Genomic DNA, 9771 nt, shown 5'->3' with positions numbered 1-9771 from the left:
TGCTGACTTCTGGCCTCAGTGACAGATGCAAAAACAAGGCAACAGCCCCACGTAGACCGTTTAACCAGACCCATATTTGCATAAGCTAAATGGTCATGTAACAGTCTGTTGCCCAGGCTGGTCTCAAACTCCTGGGCTCAAGTGATCCACCCACCTTGACCCCCAAGGTGCTGGGATTACAGGCTTGAGCCACAGTGCCCAGCCAAGAACCCGTTTTTGACTGGGCACCTTGGCACACACCTGTAAATGCAACACTTTGGGAAGCCAAGGAGGGAGTGTGGCTTGAGACCAGGAGGTTGAGGTTGCAGTGAGCTATGATGGCACCACCTCACTCCAGTGTGGGTGGCAGAGTGAGATCCTTTCGAAAAAAAAAAAACAAACTTGTTTTCTCTGCAGCCGGGCTCCATGAGCAAACACAAACACAAACTTCCCCTCCAGAGGGTCCAGGAGGAGCTGGGCTGCAGGAGGTGCTTAGGGCCTCTTAAGGAATGCTAAGTGACCACCCAACGCAGGAACTCAGCCCCAGGGGCATATGCAAAGAGAGGCTGGGAGGACCCTTTCAGTGACTGGGGTTACAAACCCCAACCATAAGCCATTGCTGGCTCTGTGAGCCGAAACCTCCAGAAATCTCCCACTTAGTTCTTAGCACTAATCCACTCTTCCCTTTTCCTACTCTCAATCCCTAGAGGATGCCCTCCTTTCTCAGGCTCAGACCAAGCTACCAGCTCCACTCTAGACCTGAACACATAACTCCTCCCTCTGTCTCCACCTGGAAATCTCATCAGTGCCTCACATTTACACTCCTTAAAATCAGGTCCTGCCCACCCACCCTCTTGCTCCACCTGATTCCTGCCCTGTTTCACCCAGAGGCCTTGCAGTCTCCTTTAACTCTCAAACCCACCCATGTCATGTGAGCATACTGACTGTGTTCTATGTAAGAAAGAGCAGTTTCTTGGTGGTCCTGTGGTTTTATTAGTCTAAACGCAAAGTGTTGGCAGAGCTGGTTCCTTATGAACCGTGGGAGGGAGATTCTGTTTTCATGCCTTTTCCAGATTCTGGAACCCATATTCCTTGCTCTGTGTCCCCTTCTTCCATCTTCAAAGGCCATCCTCTCATTTCTGTGTCCATCATCACATCACCCTTCCCCTGACTCTGGCTCTCCTGCTTCCACTTATATGCTCCCTTGTGATTACATCATACCCACCCAGACAATGCAGGGTCATATTCTCCCCTCTCGAGATTAATTTAATCACATCTACAAAGTTCCTCGCGCCATATGAGGTCACAAATCCACATATTCTGGGGGTTTGAATGTAAACATTTGGGGGATGCATTATTCAGCCACCCACAAGCACTGCTCCCCACTGGCCACACACTATGCACAGCCAAGATCGTGCAAGTGAAGCACATTCATCAACAGCAGCTTCAGCAAGAAACTATATGCTCCACTTTCCTGCCATTTGTATCTGGATTTTTTTTCGCTATCATTGTAGAAAGAGTGGTATTGTAAAATTAAAGATGGATTATTTTCTTCCTAGAGCACTTTGGCAATCTGTCCAACATTATTTATCCCCTTCTGAGTGTCAAGTGTGAGGTCATTCTTTCATTGAGAGCTCAGTGCCTACAATTATGATAATGCATATTGGGTACTTTCACACATCAGAAAGTTCTTCTTTCTTAAAATCTGTTCTTGAATTATTCATTCTTCTCTAGCTTTTTGTTGATCTATTTTATAATTTTAGAAAAATCAGAAAGCAACTTGAAGTATCTGTCATCTCTACAGGTTTACCTCCCTCTTTGTGGCCTTCAGAATGTCATGACAGGCTTTTCCCATGCTCATCATATGGTTTCTATGTATGAGACCTCATCACAGGAGCTGTGGCCCACCGGGAGCAGGCATCTGTGGATGGAGCCTTGCTCTGGGCTGCTGGGACCTGTGCGCTGCCAGTGGCACTCCACGACGGTGATTTCCTAGCTCAGTGTTGCAGCTCCAGATGGTGGGTGAGACACTAGGACCACTTTGTGAACAACGGGGGCTTGGGGTTTGCTTTTCTACCATGTCCAGTGCTGCTCTTCATGAGGGAATGTTTCTCACCTGACATCATAGCTGAAGCCAACTTAGAACCTCTCTAGCCGTATGGGGAGTATGTGAGTGATACAGATGTTAATTAGCTCAGTGGAGCCACTCCCCTATGTAGACATGTTTCAAAACATTATGCTGTACAGAATAAATATAGGTCATTTTTATGTGTCAATCAAAAGGGAAACTAATTATTAAAAAAAAAAAAAAACACCTCTCTACTCAAGCAGAAACCTCAGCTCCAGTCCCAGAAGTCACACAAGGCTGCTCCTGTCCTGTGTATGTTAAACCTACCTCAGAAATGCAAGGGGCATTCAAGTTTCATTCTCAATTCAAATGCCCTTTTTAATTTTGTCTATTCCTAGCACCTGGCAACATCCAGCTCTTTTTTTCGGGCTCATTCATTATTTAAACCATGTATAATTTTTCACCCAACATTCTAACACATGTAGTACTGTAGAGAATCCTTCCCTAGGAGGATCTGCAGCATTATAAAAGAATTAAGAAGTCCAATATTTACAAGAAGGAAAAAGCAAAGAAGAGATAAAAAAATGAGCAACTTCTAGAAATAGAAAACCCTCATGAGTATGACGATAAATCGCTGGCACACATGTGAATAGTTACTTGATGCTTACAGTGATGTCTGGGAAAATAACATGAAATACTTATAATCTGTTTCTTACACATGTAATTCAAAAGAATAGAGAGAAGATGATTTGAAATATTCTTAAGTTTGTAGGAAAAAAGCTACTTCCATATGCATAATTGCATTTATTTTGATACTGCCATTATTAATAACTATCTAAGAGGGTCTATTAAAAATAAAATTTCTTGGCTCGGCATGATGGTTCATGCCTGTATCCCGGCACTTTGGAAGGCTGAGGCAGGTGGATCACCTGAGGTCAGAAGTTCAAAAGCAGCCTGGCCAAGATGGTGAAACTCTGTCTCTACCAATAATACAAAAATTAGCTGGGTGTGGTGGTGTGCACCTGTAGTCTGAGCTACTTGTGGGGCTGAGGCAGGATAATCATTTGAACCCAAGAGGTGTAGGTTGCAGTGAGCTAAGATCACATCACCACACTCCAGCCTGAGAGACAAAGTAAGACTCTGTCTCAAAAATATTAAAATAAAATTTCTCATTCCTATTACAGAGTAATTTAATTCATTAATGCCCTGTCCTGTTACAAAACTCATTTGTAAAATACTAATTGTAATTGTGAAAAAATGGCAATTGATACTAATTTTAAATTCTAAAAACAGGGCACCCATATTAAAGATTATTCTGCAGTAAGAGAATTAGCTATAACATTTTGTAATAAGGTGGAGAAAACATTCTCCAACTTACAATGGTTGGTGAGAAGAAAGTTTCCAGCACAGTAGATGGACCCTAAGAGCCTTTGTTGAAATAATAAGACAAAAAGATATACAGAGAGATGGGCCAGATGAAGGGAGACAGAGAGAGAGAGAGAGAGACAGAAATGAGAGATACAAAGTGAAAGAGGGCAACCTGTGGGGTCATCAGGGATTTGTTTTCTGTTTTGTTTATTCTAACGTAAAGGCAATGGTGAGTCATCGATGTATTTAGAGTTTGCACAATCACTGTGGAACACAGACAGACACAGGGGAAGAGGAGAAACACAGGGCGGTGGCTTGCCCTTGGACTGTTCTTAGTTCCTCAGAACGTAGCAGTTTTGCCCAACCTACGGGAACTTTCAGCAGCTGCTCTTCTGCCATAGGCCTCTTTCCTGCCTTGTTTTCATGTGGCTGTTTCTGTTCCTGCAGGTCTTAGCTCATCAGACAGGCATTTATTACCTCTGTGTCAACAGTGGGAGCTTCCATTACTCTCTAGCATGACACCCCCCTTCCTCTTTCAGGAAACTTAACATGCAAGTGAGTTTGCCATCGGCCTTCTCCCCACAGTGTTAATAGTGATGAGGAAGCCAGCCTGTTCCACCTTGCCCCTCCCATGATTCCAACACTGAGTTCAGACTTGTCACATGGAACTTATCCTTGCATGTTTGCAGCACAGACAGATGGACCCAACCATGGATTAGTGGATGGATGGATGGATGGATGGATGGATGGATGGATGGATGGATGGCTGAGTAGGTGTGTGGATGGAAGAGTGGAAAGATAGATGGATGCATGTATGGGTGGATGGGTAGGTTGATGGATGCATGGGTGGGTGGATGAATGGGTGGGTAGGTGGGTGGCTACATGCATGGATGAGTACTTGGATAGATAAGTGAGTGGATGGTTGGATGGATGGATGGATGGGTGAATGGGTATGTGAAGGGATGGATGTATTAGAGTGGGTAGTTAGGCAGGCATGAGCTGATAGTCAAGTGATTGTTAAACTGCCTCTCTAAAATAATAATTGGTCTTGGCTGGACATGGTGGCTCACGCCTGTAATCCCAACACTTTGGGAGGCTGAGGCGGGTGGATCACAAGGTCAAGAGATCGAAACCATCCTGGCCAACATGGCGAAACCATGTCCTTACTAAAAATACAAAAATTAGCTGGGCATGGTGGCGTGTATCTATAGTTCCAGCTACTCGGGAGGCTGAGGCAGGAGAATTGCTTGAACCTGGGAGGCAGAGGCTGCAGTGAGCTGAGATTGTGCCACCACACTCCAGCCTGGTGATAGAGCAAAGCTCTGTCTCAAATAATAATAATAATAATAAATAATAATAATTGATCTCAGCGGGCACCAAGAAAAGGCAGTCTCCCAATAGATAGAAAACACCCGAAACTGGTCATCAGCAGCTTCCCTATAAGATCTCAGGAGTTGGGTGAGTGGGCTCAAGCATATGCACTAAGAGGCAAAGTGGCAGAGTTTAACTGGCACATAATCTTCCTCTAGGAACACTCTAAAAGTAAGAGAAAAACACCTCAAATGAGCATGTGCACATTTCATTAGACCCATTGTGTATGCGGCCCCTCTGAAGCACTGGCAGGCCACTGTACATGTGAACATCCCACCCCAAGGGAAAAATCAAGGGTGAAGAAATACAAATCCCAGAACCATGCCAATGTATAAAACCCCAAGTCAAGGGCCAGACAGAGCACTTAGATCTCGCAATTCACCCACTTAGCCATCTTCCAAGTGTACTTTACTTCCTTTCATTCCCACTCTAAAACTTTAATAAACATTTACTCTTGCTCTAAAACTTGCTTGGGTCTCTCACTCTTCTGCATGCCCCTTGGCCAAATTCTTTCCTCCAAGGAGGCGAGAATCAAGTTGCTGCAGACCTGTATGGATTCGCTCCTGCTAACAGATGGCTGGATGGGTGGACAGATGCATGAATTAGTGGATGGATGTTTGGATGTGTGGGTGGGTGGGTGGATTGTGGGATGGCTGGATGAATGCATGGCTGGGTGGGTGGATGGATGCATGGATAAGTGATGGATGGATGGATGGGTGAGTGGATGGGTGGATGTATGTGTCGATGGGTGGATGGGAAAACCCTTTAATTGATTACAGGGTTCAGTGTGTGCTTCAACATCATGATGGCGTCATCACATTGGTCCCTGTATGAAGCAGTGGGGGAGGAGAGTGTACCAGGGGAGCAGGAATGACTTTTCTCCAGAATCAACCTCTCCCACCCTGCAGCCTGGGCTGTGCAGGCCACATTGGAGAAGGTGGGCTCGACTACTCCTAAATGTTGTTGTGTTCAATGGCTTGTTGACATTGATGTAGGAATGAGCCTACACCTCCACCACAGATGGAACTGTTTGGGTCCCCAAAGCAGAAAGCCTCTTCTGTTGCAGGTGCTGAAGTTTCCATATTCTTCTGCTTATACGGAAGCTCATGCATCCCTTGGGTGGCAGGCGTCAGGTTCCTGTGTGCACTGAGCTCCTCCCTTACATGCTTTGGACAGAAGTGTGAGACATGCAAGATTGCTGCAGGAAGTCCACCTGTGGGGATGCTGTGACTTCTCCAGCAAGAACACAAATCTGCTCATTGACCGTCACCACACATAACAAATTAAGTATCCCTTTTTTCATAACATGTCATTGTTTCACAGAGTATTCTTTTAAAGTGTATAAGTTGACTGCAGTTATTATTTTTTGCTTCTGTTACTAATTTACACATAATTAGGCACAATTTACACTTAAGAAATTTCTTAATAGTTTTTTCCCCCTTAAGGTGAGCTATAGTCAGATAACATACTTATCAACTGTCTCTAGCTCTTGTCAGAAAAAAATATAGGGGTGTGTGTGTGTGTGTGTGTGTGTGTGTGTGTTTTGGCCTTTCCAATGATGAATTAAGATGTGCATTGAGAAGACGTTCACTTTATTTGACGTTAAGGAAGTACCAAGAAGACGCTCTCCACAGGCCCTGGGAAAGCCAGCAGCTGCACCCCGAGGCTGTGCCAGGCAGGGAACAAGGAGGCAGCACCACCTGCTGGGCAGGGAAAATGCCCTCCCAGTCCCTGCCACTTCTCCGCAGAGGCACAAAGAGCTGACCCTTCTCCTGGGCCTTCTCCTGGGCTGATGAGATTGCTCCCTGATATGCCAAATTAGGGTTGTGCATCTGAGGCTCTCTCTAGACTCTCAGCTCCTTCCTACTCCTGCAAAGTGAAGAAAACAATGCCAAGGGTTCCTGGAGGCGTCTCTTCCCCTGGAGAGTTTTGACTCCTTTCAATAGTCTCCACTACCCAGCCCTCACTCCATGTCCTCCGTTTCTCCCTAAAGCAGTGCCCAGTCTGATTCCACCGTGGCAGGGATAACAAGGGGCCAGGACATCAGGGGAGAGAAGTTTCTACCTGAGTCACAGCAGCGGCTGCCCTGCAGACTTCTGAAGACACAAGACACATTTCCATCCCAGAGACTCAGCGAAATGCAACCTCAGGCTAGAGAGAGCCAGTTATTTTTTCTTGTTCTGTCCTGGAGAGGCCACTGGGAAAGTCGTGCCTCTTGTTGAGGAAAACATGAGATCTCTCTGCGTCGTCCTCTGCCTGATGGCTGTACTTCCATGTGAGTGTCTCAGAGATTTCAGAACTGGGGCTGTGGGCTGTGGTGTCCGTTTGCGACTCATGTCTTTGCTTCTTGGCCCTGAGTGTCCTGCATCAGGCGCAGCTACTAGAGTCATGCCCAGGGCTGGTGAGGTCCTCACGGACCTCTGGGCCTGGACCTAGCAGCACTCTGGGAAGGCACTGGGGCACCTCAGCTCCAGGGGCAGCACACGCTTCAGCCCACCCTTCTGGGCCAACTCTCCATCTGCAGAGACATATCCAAGGCCCAGTTATCCCTGCAGCTGAGCTCCGTGATGGCCAAGGGCAGGGCCACACATTCCCGTGGGAGACAGAATGGGTACCTCAGTGTGAGCCCAGACACAAACCTCCCTGCAGGGAAGCACAAGACCACCAGGCGGCGCTCCAGACCACAGAGAAGAAAATCTGTGTCTATATATAGACAGCCTAGGATGCATGAGGCCTCTCACCCCTGGGAACGCTGAGCAGCCACCAGGAGCCCACACTTTGAAGTACAGCAGGAGCCATGCGCTCTCACTCTTGCTCACTCACGCTCCTGAACACAGCCACTGACACACGCCCTCATGCACGTTGCAGATTAACTCCACTGGCCTTGCACTTGCAACGCTGGAGGCTGAGAGGTATCCACAGGTTCTTTTCTCATGAGAGGGGCGGGCTGACTTTCACTTGTGGAGAGGCAGCTCCACGAACACTGGCTGCCCTGAGTGGATGCACCTGGCTCTGGAATTCCTGTCATTTTTTTTGGATCCAGGAGCCCCTGCCTCATGTAGCTACTTAACAGAAAGGAGGAATCCACCCAGGACATGCCCAGACAGGAGCCTCACAGGATGGACAGTGGTGTCTGGGGTCACGGGCAGCCCTGACCCGGCAGTGCCAGCACCAGCACACCCAGTGGGGAAGGCAGGGAGGCCGAAATGCCACCCACGGTTTGTTATTTCACTGGGTGGGAACCGGCACCCCTGCCTTCCTGACACCCTGGAATCCCTGCCTCCTCCTAGAGCCTCCAAGCCTGTCTCCCTCAGAGCCTCCAGAGACAGACCCGGGGAGCCATTTCCTCAGGCCCTGGACAAGGAAACAGGGAATTCCAGGTTATGGGTGCCTGGGGCAGGTCTCAGGCAGGTGCTGGGAACCAGAGACAGTGGTCACCACGAGGCCTTAGGCCTGGCACCAGCACTTTGAGCCTCAGTTTACCAGCCCACGAGGTGCTGAGTCTGGACTGGATGACCTTCCCACCCCCAGTGACCTCTGACCTTTCCCGAGCATGTCAGCTCTGCACCAGTATCCTGGTGTGAGCGCAATGCCACTTTTTTTCTCAACAAATAAGAAAGGAGGAAGGTGCCCCCAGGGCCCTGTGCCCTGAGGATGCCTGTGTGGAGGGGTCCACTTCATCACTGGTGTCACTCACAGGAAGGGACGAAGCCACCTGCCTTGATGGAGCTTACTCCACCTCCGTGGAAGGCTGGGGAGGTCCCTCACAGCGAACCTGAGGCCCAGCAGGCTGCAGAGGTGCTGGCGGGGAATGACTGCTCAGACGCCGGGGGCCAGCAGAGAGGACGGATGTGGGGGTGCACACTGAGGAGCCTCTCCTTGGAGATGGAGACACGTGGACCACATGGACCAGGACACACTCCATGAAGCCTCACACTCCCCTGAGCTGCAGCTCAAGGGCCTCTCTCTCTGAGCCCACGGTCCCATCCCTGGGAGGCAGCTTCCACAGCTCTGAGGGAGGAGGGCATCCACCAGACCCTCCATCTCCTGGGGGCACCAGCCCAGCCCAGCGGCTCTGCAGGACTCTGCACCCCCAATTCATGGCCAGGACTTTCTGGATGTATCTTAAGGACTGAGGACTCCACATCAGGGACCACACAAGACCAGGGTCCCGGACACGGGGGTTGGGGGTGAGCATGTCACCGGGGTGGGCTGTGGCATCACTCTGTTGCTTCATCCGGACAGCCAGGGACCAAAGCCACGCCCTCACCCCCACCCCACCTCTGCCTCACATGGAAACCCAGGGTCTGCAGATGCAGGAGAATGAGAAGCATGGTAGCCAGGCAGACTAGAGGACCCGAGCTGGGGTTGAGCACCTCCCTGTCTACCCAGGGCATGGCCTGTGAGGCTGCAGGTGGCCTAGTGTGAGCTGCAGGCTCAAGGTCCTGCCCCAGGGAGCATGACATTCAGGCCAAGAAATTGCATCATGCTGCACACAGCCCAAGGGGATAACCCTGTGATGTTCAGGTCACCAGCAGGCTTGGGGTCAAGACTGAGCTGCAGAGGACAGGTTTCTGGAAGGCACAGCATCATGGGTGGAGGGACTTGGAGCAAGGTCCTTAGCCCCGGGACCCGTGAATGTGTGCCCTTATAGGGAAAGGGGGTCTTTGCAGAAGCAAGTTAGCTGAAAATCATGAAGCGGAGAGGCGCTCCTGGATTAAAGAGGTGAGCCCTAATGTAATCACAAGTGTCCTTCTAGGAGGATGGCAGAGGGAGACTGACATAGACAGAAGCCAGGTGAGGTTGGAAGCAGAGGCAGAGGCTGAGAGAACAGATGCTACGCCCTGGCCCTGAAGACAGAGGAGGAGCCGAGAGCTCAGGGATGCAGAGACTAGAAGAGGCAGGGAAGTTCTCCCCGCGAGCCTGGAGGGAGCATGGCCTCCAGCACACCTAGACCTTGGCCCTGCAGGATTCATCTGGACCTG

This window comes from Gorilla gorilla, chromosome 12 (assembly GCF_029281585.2).
Source record: "Gorilla gorilla gorilla isolate KB3781 chromosome 12, NHGRI_mGorGor1-v2.1_pri, whole genome shotgun sequence".
In the NCBI taxonomy this organism is placed as follows: Eukaryota; Metazoa; Chordata; class Mammalia; order Primates; family Hominidae; genus Gorilla; species Gorilla gorilla.
Note: the sequence above shows the minus strand (reverse complement) of the source record.